Source organism: Vipera berus (assembly GCF_964194415.1).
Source record: "Vipera berus genome assembly, chromosome: 5".
In the NCBI taxonomy this organism is placed as follows: Eukaryota; Metazoa; Chordata; class Lepidosauria; order Squamata; family Viperidae; genus Vipera; species Vipera berus.
Window position 1 is genome coordinate 86757858 of NC_138207.1, and position 10352 is coordinate 86768209.

Genomic DNA, 10352 nt, shown 5'->3' on the forward strand with positions numbered 1-10352 from the left:
GGGAAACAGAAGTCAAGAGAGCACACAACAGCGTAAACAACTCACAAACAAGCTTCTCTCAGCCAGGGTAGCTGCCAAAAAGAATGGAGCCTAGGAGTTGGCAGCTATGCAAACATTTCAGCCACAAATATTACAGAGACCTGGCTATGTTAAATTGCATTCTCCGCCTTGTAAGGGCTGGGAGATAATGCAACTTAACTTTTGCGGATTGCTGCTAAAATGACTTTATAAGAAAGTTTTACTTTGACAAGCGCTGTAGGGATTTAAATGGAGGTGAATTTTTTTTCTGCTCTAGACGGAGAAATAGATAATAATAATAATAATAATAATAATAATAATAATAATAATAATAATAATAATAATAATAAGAAGAAGAAGAAGAAGAAGAAGAAGTAGTAGTAGTTGTTGGAAGGGACCTTGGAGGTCATCTAGTCCAACCCCTGTTCAGGCAGAAAACCCTATACCATTTCAGACAAATGGCTGGACAGTCTCTTCTTAAAAACTTCCAGTGTTGGAGCATTCACCACTTCTGGAGGCAGGTTGTTCCACTGGTTAGTTGTTCTAACTGTCAGGAATTTCTCCTTAGTTCTAGGTTGCTTCTCTCCTTGATCAGTTTCCATCCGTTGCTTCTTGTCCTGCTTTCAGGTGCTATGGAGAACAGATAGATAGATAGATAGATAGATAGATAGATAGATAGATAGATAGATAGATAGATAGTGTCAGGACCCACCCCAAACCACGTCTTAGGAAGACAAAATTCTTGGAGTCAAATCTATTCCAAAAAGAATCTTTACTATGACATGCTTGGTTGTAGGAATACAAGACAGGACTTCATATTATTCCACAAAGTAAACCCTTATAAAGAGTTCCCGGTTTAACCCCCCCTTAACCCCATTTGGTCAGTCCCCCATCCTTTATCTCGTATCATCCCTCTCGTGGGAAAAAGGAACTTAGGACTTTTCATGTTTATTGCTCTCTTCTGTGACACAAGCCAGATGCTAGCCCCCCCTTTTGTTTCCCCAGTTCAAAAGGCTTCTCCTTTCCTTTGAAATGCCTAATACCGGTTCAATACACATCCATTCTCTTCTCTTCGGGAGATGGCAGAATCCATGGAATAATGTTTGAAACATTCCATTTATGAATATGATATAAATGGATTCTGACAGATAGATAGATAGATAGATAGATAGATAGATAGATAGATAGATAGATAGATAGATAGATAGATATTGCATCACTTGTATTCTGTTGAGAGACAAAGGGAGCACATAAGTTCAGAAATTGTGGATGCCCCATCACTGGAGGCTTTTAAGAAGAGACTTGACAGGCACTTGTTGTAAATGGTATATAGCAGGGCTTTTCAACCAGTGGTACGGGTAAATTGGTAAATTGGCACCCGGCAGGTGGTATGTGACCATCCTAGAAAAGTGGTAGTGGGGGAGGGGAATGAGCTGAACCGGTGGCAGCACCGCATAAGCCTGAGCGAGAGACGGCTGGAGCTGCAGGTCTGTCAGGGCTCAGCGGAAGCGCCAGGATCAGTGCTTCGGGGCTGTCAGGGCTCAGTGGAAGGACCAGGATCAGTGCCAAGCTCCAGCTGGAGCTCGGCACTGATCCTGGCACTACTGCTGAGTCAGAAGAAGCGCCGATCAGCTGGAATGTTGCAGCACCTCCAGGGGCTTGTGATTTACATTTAGATGCTTGGCAACTGATTCATATTTGTCACAGTGTTCCAGGGTCATGTGAAGTGACCAAAACCTGCTGCAACCACCCAGCAGAGGGGGGAGGGTGGAATAAAAACCAAACACCCTCCCCCCACCGCACCTCCGCTGTCAAACCTCAACAGAAATGCTCACAACAATGAAAACCTCGGACAGGAGGAAGAGCGCAGGCAGGTGTCTTGCTCGGCTGTGGCTTGGGGGGGGCACTTTTTTCAGTGCCATTGTAACTTTGAACAGTCACTAAGCGAACTGTTGTAAGTCGAGGACTACCTGTACTTCATCACTTTTTTTCCTTTGGGTGGGGTGTCATCAGGTTTTTGACACCTTGCTAGGCGACTGGTGGTACTCGGATGTTGCCAAATCCTAAAAGTGGTACAATGGGTGAAAAGGTTGAAAAGCCCTGGTATATAGTCTCCTGCTTGAGCAGGGGGCTGGACTAGAAGACCTCCAAGTTCCCTTCCAACTCTGTTATTCTATGTTCTAAGTATTTTATTCACATGTACCAATATTAAAAGTATTGGAGACACAGTGGAGAAGCTCTTGAACTCTGCAAACCTCAGGAAAAATTAATCTCAGCCCATCAAGATCAGGAAAACCGTAGCATCTTGCAGTCTGTTTTGGCTGATCTTCCCCAAACAATAGAAGGCTTAAGTTGTTTCTGAAGGTGGTTGATTAGTAACATATTAATAACATGATTAGTAGCCACAAATGGATGAAATGTTTATGAAGCGAGAAGAAAGCGAGACAGAATGAAGCTCTGTGTAGAGCGTATTTCTGATAATATAATATTAGTCTAACTTACTGCGCTGTGGGATGATGTACCTAAGATTATGGGGGTCAAGAACACTGAAGCTCATAAAGGGATATTAAGTCGCTTTGAAACAAGACGGGTGGCAAATAAATTTAATAAATAAATAAAACTGTTATTACTAAGGGGAGAAAAACCTCTAGCTCAACCTTTTTCCTTAAAACAGGGAAAGGATCTAATCTAGAGAACATCGTCCTATCTTTTTTTTTCCCCTTGCTGGTTTGATTCCCCACAGGAATTTTATTATTATTACTTTATTTTTGAGGAGTAGGAAATATTAAGGTAAATATTAATTTTCTACCAGGAGCCTGAGGTGTAACTTCAACCCTTATAAGGCCGCTACGTGGATCAATTAAATTGTCAGACACAAGAATAAAAAAAACTCAACTCTTTCCCAAAAGAATATTTCTGTGGCTTTTTTAGAAGCCACCAGCAATCCTTTGTATCAACCAAGTTTTATTTAGCCAGCTCAGCAGTGGGAAAGGAGCCAGGAGACACACACACACACACACACACACACACACACACACACACAGAGAGAGAGAGAGAGAGAGAGAGAGAGAGAGAGAGAGAGAGAGAGAGAGAGAGAGAGAACTGCTCTGGATTGTGGGGGAGGGGGGAGTTTGATGGAGCTAATCTGATTGGCTTGAGGAGAAGAGGATCTGGCTCAATGCAACATGAGACGGGTGCCAAGATCTCTTCACAAGGAACAGCAAACAGTACCAAGTGTGTTTACTGCTTCAGCTCTGAAACTTGAGCTGTGACCCAGGCCAGGGTTGCTGTGCAGAAGGCTCAAGAAGAGTAGCGCTCCAAGGTTCAGGAAGTCTGGTGTTTTCTGGAGCAATCTGAAGAATTTAAGAGTCAGGATCTCGAACTCTCTTCAAAACAGACTTTATTTGGATTCACATTCTTTGTGGCTTGGAGTGTATACTGAATCACTGTCCGTAATCCTATGATTTAATAATCATGAACTGTCGAGCTCTTCATTCAGAAGCACACTTTGTTTTTGAGGAGCTATTTACAAATGCTTGGGGTTCAGATCAAGGACTCCACACTGAATAATTTCCCAATTGCATAATTCAGTACATTCCTAAACTTATGCACATATTTATTTGTTAATCTTCTTTACTCCAGAAATGCATGGCAATACTCTGTTTTATCCTCGGAGTAACAACTTTGTAACTTATATGAGTAGTCCTCGACTTACGATCACAATTGAGCCTAAAATTTCTGTTACTAAGGGAGACACTGTGCTTTGCCCCATTTAACAACCTTTCTTGCCACAGTTGCTAAGTGAATTGCTGCAGTTATTAAGTTAGTAACATGGCAGTTAAGTGACTCTGACTTTCCCATTGACTTTGCTTGTCAGAAAGTGATCCAATGACCCAGGACATAAACACTTTCAAGTTGTCAAATGTCTGAATTTTGATCATGTGGCCATGGGAATGCTGCAATGGCATAACTGCGAAAAAATTTCACAAGTCACTTTTTTTAATACCATTGTAACTTTGAATGGTCACTAAATGAACTGTTGTAAGTTGAGGGCTACTTGTATTCTGCTGAAAGAGAGTATTTTGTCCAAAGTCATCAATAAACCTCTAAGGATGGATTTAGCCTGGATCTCCTCAATCATATTTCATCATCTTAATCACTACATCACACTAAGCTTAAATTATCTTGTGGGAGAGACTTTTCATTGTATATCTGGATGATTGACTCTTCCGATTTTGCAGTCAGAGTCTCTGGGGATGGGTCATAATGCTGCCTGTTGATTATGATTGGATCACCCTGTTGGGATTTAGAAAGCGGTTAAACCTGGATATTTGACAGTAGAAACAAATTGAGATAGATCCTCCAACCCAGACATGTCAAACACAAGGCCCGGGGGCCAGATCCGGCCCGCGAAGTGGTTTCATGTGGCCCGGGAAGCCATCCTGGAAACAGTGAGGGAAAGGCCCCCACTGCCTTGGCCCTGGCCCGGAGACCCTCCTTCTGCCAGAGACCCTCAGATCTGTCCCACTCCTGCCCAGGCTCCCCTTGATGCGAACGATGTAGAGCTGGCCACGCCCACCCAGTAGGCCATAGGCACTCTAGCCACGCCCACCCAGTAGGCCACACCCACCCTGGCCATACCCACCCGGCCCCCTGAGGGCAACTGCAATGCTGATGCGGCCCTCAATGAAATTGAGTTTGACACCCCTGCTCCAACCCAATAGATTTTTATTATTATTTCTCAGTTGTTTCTCAGCCTATGAATACTTTATTATTTTCATGGGTTACAATGTTTTATTCTTACCCCGCTTGCTTTTGTTTTTGAATGGTTTAATCCTGCTCATCAAGTGTAGGATTGAAAGCTGCTCAGAGACTTGTAATGATTGACAACATAATATCAGCCCAGAACAATAAAAATATAAATCTGGGTGCAATCTCCTTCCCCAGAAGAGACGTTTCTAGTACAACTTCACAATGATCTACAACTACCTTCATCCAGATTTAGTATATATGCTTTGATCCAATGATACTATCTTAATGTTCATTTTTACGTTGCATTTCTGGCCAAGCAAACCTGCAAGTAAACAATACTGCTAAAATTGCATAATATAATTAGTGGACATTGATGGTATCAAGTTGAAAAACTTGGTAGAGCTGACAGAAATAATAATTAAAAAAAACTGAATTCACTCCTGCTAAAAACTGGCTGGAGAGGATGGCTTGATCCTTGGAAGAAGGAAAGGGAAGCAGAAAAGAAGAACTTTTGATGGAAGGATTGTAGGAATGAAATATAATCGAGCAGAGCTTCTGCCGCCCACATGTAGATTATAAGGCACAGAGCATATCCTAAAAGTCTTAATAGTTCGGAGGAATTTAGAGAAGTTATAAAGGTAAAGGTAAAGTTTCCCCCGCACATGCGTGCTAGTCGTTTCCAACTCTAGGGGCCGGTGCTCATCTCTGTTTCAAAGCCAAAGAGCCAGCGCTTGTCCGAGGACGTCTCCGTGGTCATGTGGCCGGCATGACTAGACGCCAAAGGCGCACGGAACGCTGTTACCTTTCCACCGTGGTGGTGCCTATTTTTCTACTTGCATTTTTACGTGCTTTCGAACTGCTAGGTTGGCAGAAGCTGGGACGAGTAACAGGCGCTCACTCTGTTACGCGGCACTCGGGATTCGACCTGCCAAACTGCCGACCTTCTGATCGACAAGCTCAGCGTCCTAACCCACTGAGCCACCGCGTCCCTAGAGAAGTTATACTATCCTATAATTTCCAGAGTTCAGCGGTTGGCATGTCTAGATAGGACTGAGAGAAGCCAATACAGGTAGCCCTTGTCTTACACAACCACAGTTGAGCCCAAAAGTTATGTTGCTAAGCGAGACATTTGATAAGTGAATTTTGCCCCATTTTATGACTTTTCTTGCCACATTTGTTAAGTGAATCACTGCAGTTGTTAAGTTAGTTGAACGATTGTTAAGTGAATCTGGCTTCTCCATTGACCTGGCTTGTCAGAAGGTCCCAAATGGTGATCAAGTGGGACCCTGCAACGATCATAAATCTGAGTCAGTTGCCAAACATCTGAATTTTGATCAAGTGACCATGGAGATGCTACAACAGTCACAAGTATGAAAAAAGGTCATAAATGAACTGTTGTAAGTCAAGGACTACCTGTACTGTAATCTTCGCATTGACTTCTCCATTCGTGATATCAACATGATGCAAAGTATACAGGGACCAAGTGTTCTGTTCCAGCCTACGTGAGTCCTTGTTATGCTCACAAGGAGAAACCCCTCTTCCAACAAGCAGGCTGGAACCACAGGAAAAAACCAGTCCCCTTTTATTATTCACAGACCTGAGTCAATATCCAAGGCAAACAAACGCAGTTCACAGAAACTTGATCCTCAACACTAATGGTTGCTTTTGGCAACCAGCACCTCCCACACCTTCCTTTTAGTATTCAGCCAAGGCGTGGCTTCCTAATGCCTTGTCCTTTGCCTTTGGAGCCACCCCATTGCATTCCTCTGTCCGACTCTCTTTTCTTGCTGGCGTTTTCATGCATCATGGATATTTCCCAGCTGTGCTTCATCACTGTCTAACTCAGACACTCAGCACAGCTGTGCCTCAGCCTGAGCATGAGTAGAGGGGCCAGGGTCCTTGTCAGACTGTAAGTCTTGGAGCTCCTCAGAGCCTTTCTCTGACTCTGTCATTCCAGGCCCCTCCTCCTCATCTGATTCCTCAGATTCAGCTGCCAGATCCACTGGCTGGTGAGGAATCACAACACCAAGGCTCATTTACCGTAAATATAAATTAATTTCCAGTATCCTGAACTTAAACCAGCATTTCTCAACCATGGCAACTTTCAGTTATGTGGATTTATAATCCCAGAATTCTCCAACCAGCATGCTGACTGACTGGAGAATTCTGGGAGCAGAAGTCCACATATCTTCAACTGCCATGGTTGAGAAACATGGCCCAAAGTATAGGATTCTGCATTAAGAACAGGATTCTAGCTCTGTTCACATAGTTAAGCTAAAAGAGAGTTGGAGTTTAGTTTTTGTAATATGGGAACTATGATGTCGTGGGCTCTGATGAGCAGTAATGAGAACACGCAGAGGCAGTGGCGTAGCGTGGGGGGTGCAGGGGGGGCCGGCCGCACCAGGTGCAACATCTGGGGGGGGCGCTCGCACTGAGCTGCTCAGGGAGCCCCAAGGGCTGCACAGAGTCGGCTTGGCTCCGCTCTCGAGCTGCTCTTTCTTGCAAAGTGAAACGAGTCCGGCAGTTGAGATGGGCGGCCACATAAACTGAATAAAATAAATAGAAGCGCCCAACTCTCCGCCCAGGCTCAGGCCAACCACAAGCGCCCCGCAGGCGCCCCGGCAGGCTTGGCCGAGTGAAGACGGACCCGCCGGCCGGCCGGCCTAGCTTCGTGCGCATGCGTGGCTTTATTTAGCGGGGCTCACGTGCGAGCTTGAATGCAGCGGCTCTTGCAGGTCAGAGCCCCGCCCAGCTGCCCTCGAGAGGGACCCGGAAGCATCCCGCATGCACGCGACTCTTCTTGGAAAGTCTACGCCGCTGTGGGGCGTGTCTTTTCGGCGGTGCCGTGACGTCACTTGCCTTGCCCCAGGTGCTGACAACCCACGCTACGCCACTGCGCAGAGGAGTACAGAGGAGTACACATACTTTATTTAAGCAGAAACTGTACTGAGAGATTGGAGTCACCCTGCCTCAATATATATAGCCAGGCCCTATGGTATTAACCAATCGGATTGAAGCTATACTTGCCACCCAAAGTTGACCAATAGCAGGACAGGCGCCGTCCTGTCTGAGATAGTTCTCCAGCAGAGCACGTGGTGATATTCCAAAAGCCCAGTACATAACACTCCTCCCTCCTAAGATCAGACTATAATACCCTTGACAATTGTCAAGGCCCAAACTAAATAATATTAAACAATACTAAATCTGATGATTTGTAAGCTAAGGTAATTAGAAGTCCTTATGCGACCTTCTCAGACGTGTCTTGTAGAGTGGACTACAAAGATATTAAAGAACGATATGACAATGCAATATACTACAAAGAGATAAAACAACATCTCAATGAGCATGCCATACAGCAGTTAAATGTGCCCCCATTTTCTGTAAATAGTAGCAGATTGTCATACAGTTACACTTCACTTTATTTTACAACATAGTCTTTAAGATATGCTGGGGGTTTATGTGGTCTGAGCGCCTAGGGGTTCCAGTCACTTTGTGGTCTACCAGCTTACCCAGTGGGCTGGGTAGACCCATGTCCCCCTGAGCTCCTGTGTCTCCTTTGTTGTTGTTTTTTTAAAGCCAGACTTTTCATTCCTCTTCATTTTCCCTAATAACTGCTTTCTCACCACAAACAGCTCCTTCTAAAATAGGATGGACCAATCACAAAATATCTATTTTATAGAAAGGGAAGAAGAGAAATTGAGAAAAATTATATGCACATTTTTTGTGTGTGAAAATCTGAAAAAAGTGAGATGAGACCCAAACTGCAGAAATGTTATTTGAAAAAGTAAATCTGAGAATGGTTTATAGCAGACATGTCAAACACAAGGCCCAGGGGCTGGATCTGGCCCGCAAAGTGGTTTCATGCGGCCCGCGAAGCCATCCTGGAAACAGTGAGGGAACAGCCCCCACTGCCTTGCCCAGAGACCCTCCTTCTGCCAGAGACCCCCAGATCTGTCCCACTCCTGCCCAGGCCCCCATAGGCACCCTTGATGCGAACGTTGTAGAGCTGGCCATGCCCACCCAGTAGGCCATACGCACTCTAGCCACGCCCACCCAGTAGGCCACGCCCACCCTGACCATACCCACCCGGCCCCTTGAGGGCAACCGCAATGCTGATGCGGCCCTCAATGAAATTGAGTTTGACACCCCTGGTTTATAGCTACAAAGGCTGCTAACCAAACAAGAAAACCAAGAACTACTTTAGATATGCTTAGAGTAAAAGAAAGAGGCAAGAAACATAGACGATGTTTCCGTGAAGTTGACAAAGCAGAAAGTTAACAAAAGAAAAAATAGAACTACTCAACACTCATTAAACCCAGCAAGAGGAAACAGAAATCCATCAGGCAGTTGTGAAAAGCACAATGAACAAGCAGGATTAAAGTTTCAAACAGATATTTTCTTACTCTGGTTTAATCAATTTACTTTGAATGAGTGTGAATCTCCAAGGCCAGATAGACTGCATCCTTCAGGATACTGAAGAAGCTTGCTGAAAAATGGACTGAATGCCTATCCCAAGATCTTTGAGAAATTCTGGACAAATAGCTGTAGGACCAGGAAAATAAAGAAAGGCAAATATTGTCCCAGTCTTGACATGTCAGTGTCATCTGAAAAGTCAATTTCACTTGACACTGATACTTTACAAGAGCAGTATGCTGGGGAAGAAAAGATCATTACCGGAGATCACATGAGTTTTCAATAAGGGATGCTGACTAGCCTTTTCTCCATTTGGATTGGATAATTTTGTCCCAAAGGTGCTTTTTCAAAAGGCAACTGGACTTTGTTTTTTCTTGAAGACATTTCGCTTCTCATTCAAGAAGCTTCTTTAGTTTCACACTGAAGAAGCTTTTTGGATGAGAAGGGAAACATCTTCAAGGAAAAACAAAGAAAGTCCAGATGCCTCTTGAAAGAGCAGCTTTGGGATAACCATGACCTGAATGACTAAGAATCTCCATAGATGATGGGATAATTTCTTTCATAGGCAGTGGAATTTCAGACCCTACTCAAGATGGCAGAACACTTTGGAAACACAGTGGTAAGAAACACTACCCTTCATTCAGTAGGCACTTTCGTATATGTGGTATATGTGCATATGTATATGGATATATATCTAACATCAACATCCTTATACAGTGTAGTTTAAATCAAGGGTCCCCAACCTCAGGGCTGTGGCCCACTACCGGGCTGCAGTTCATTTGGAACCAGGCCATGCAAACGGTATATACAAGTATAATATATACATGATACAAACAGTACATAAAAATTATAAATATACTATATAGAAATATAAGCTTGAACCATATATCATATAAACTATATATAGTAGTATTGTATATAGTATCTACCATATACGTAGTTCAGGGGTCTCCAATCCCCCATCCGTGGACCAGTACCGGGCCACGGCATGTCAGCAACCGGTCCACACAAACAAGCAAAGCCCCATCCACGGCATGCAGGCAGTACACAAAACCACACACCCTCCGGTCCGTGGAAAAACTGGTCCCTGGTGCCCAGAAGGTTGGAGACCTCTGATATAGGTTACACAAATATCTTCACAGGTCATACATTCTGCTCCTGAACTACAG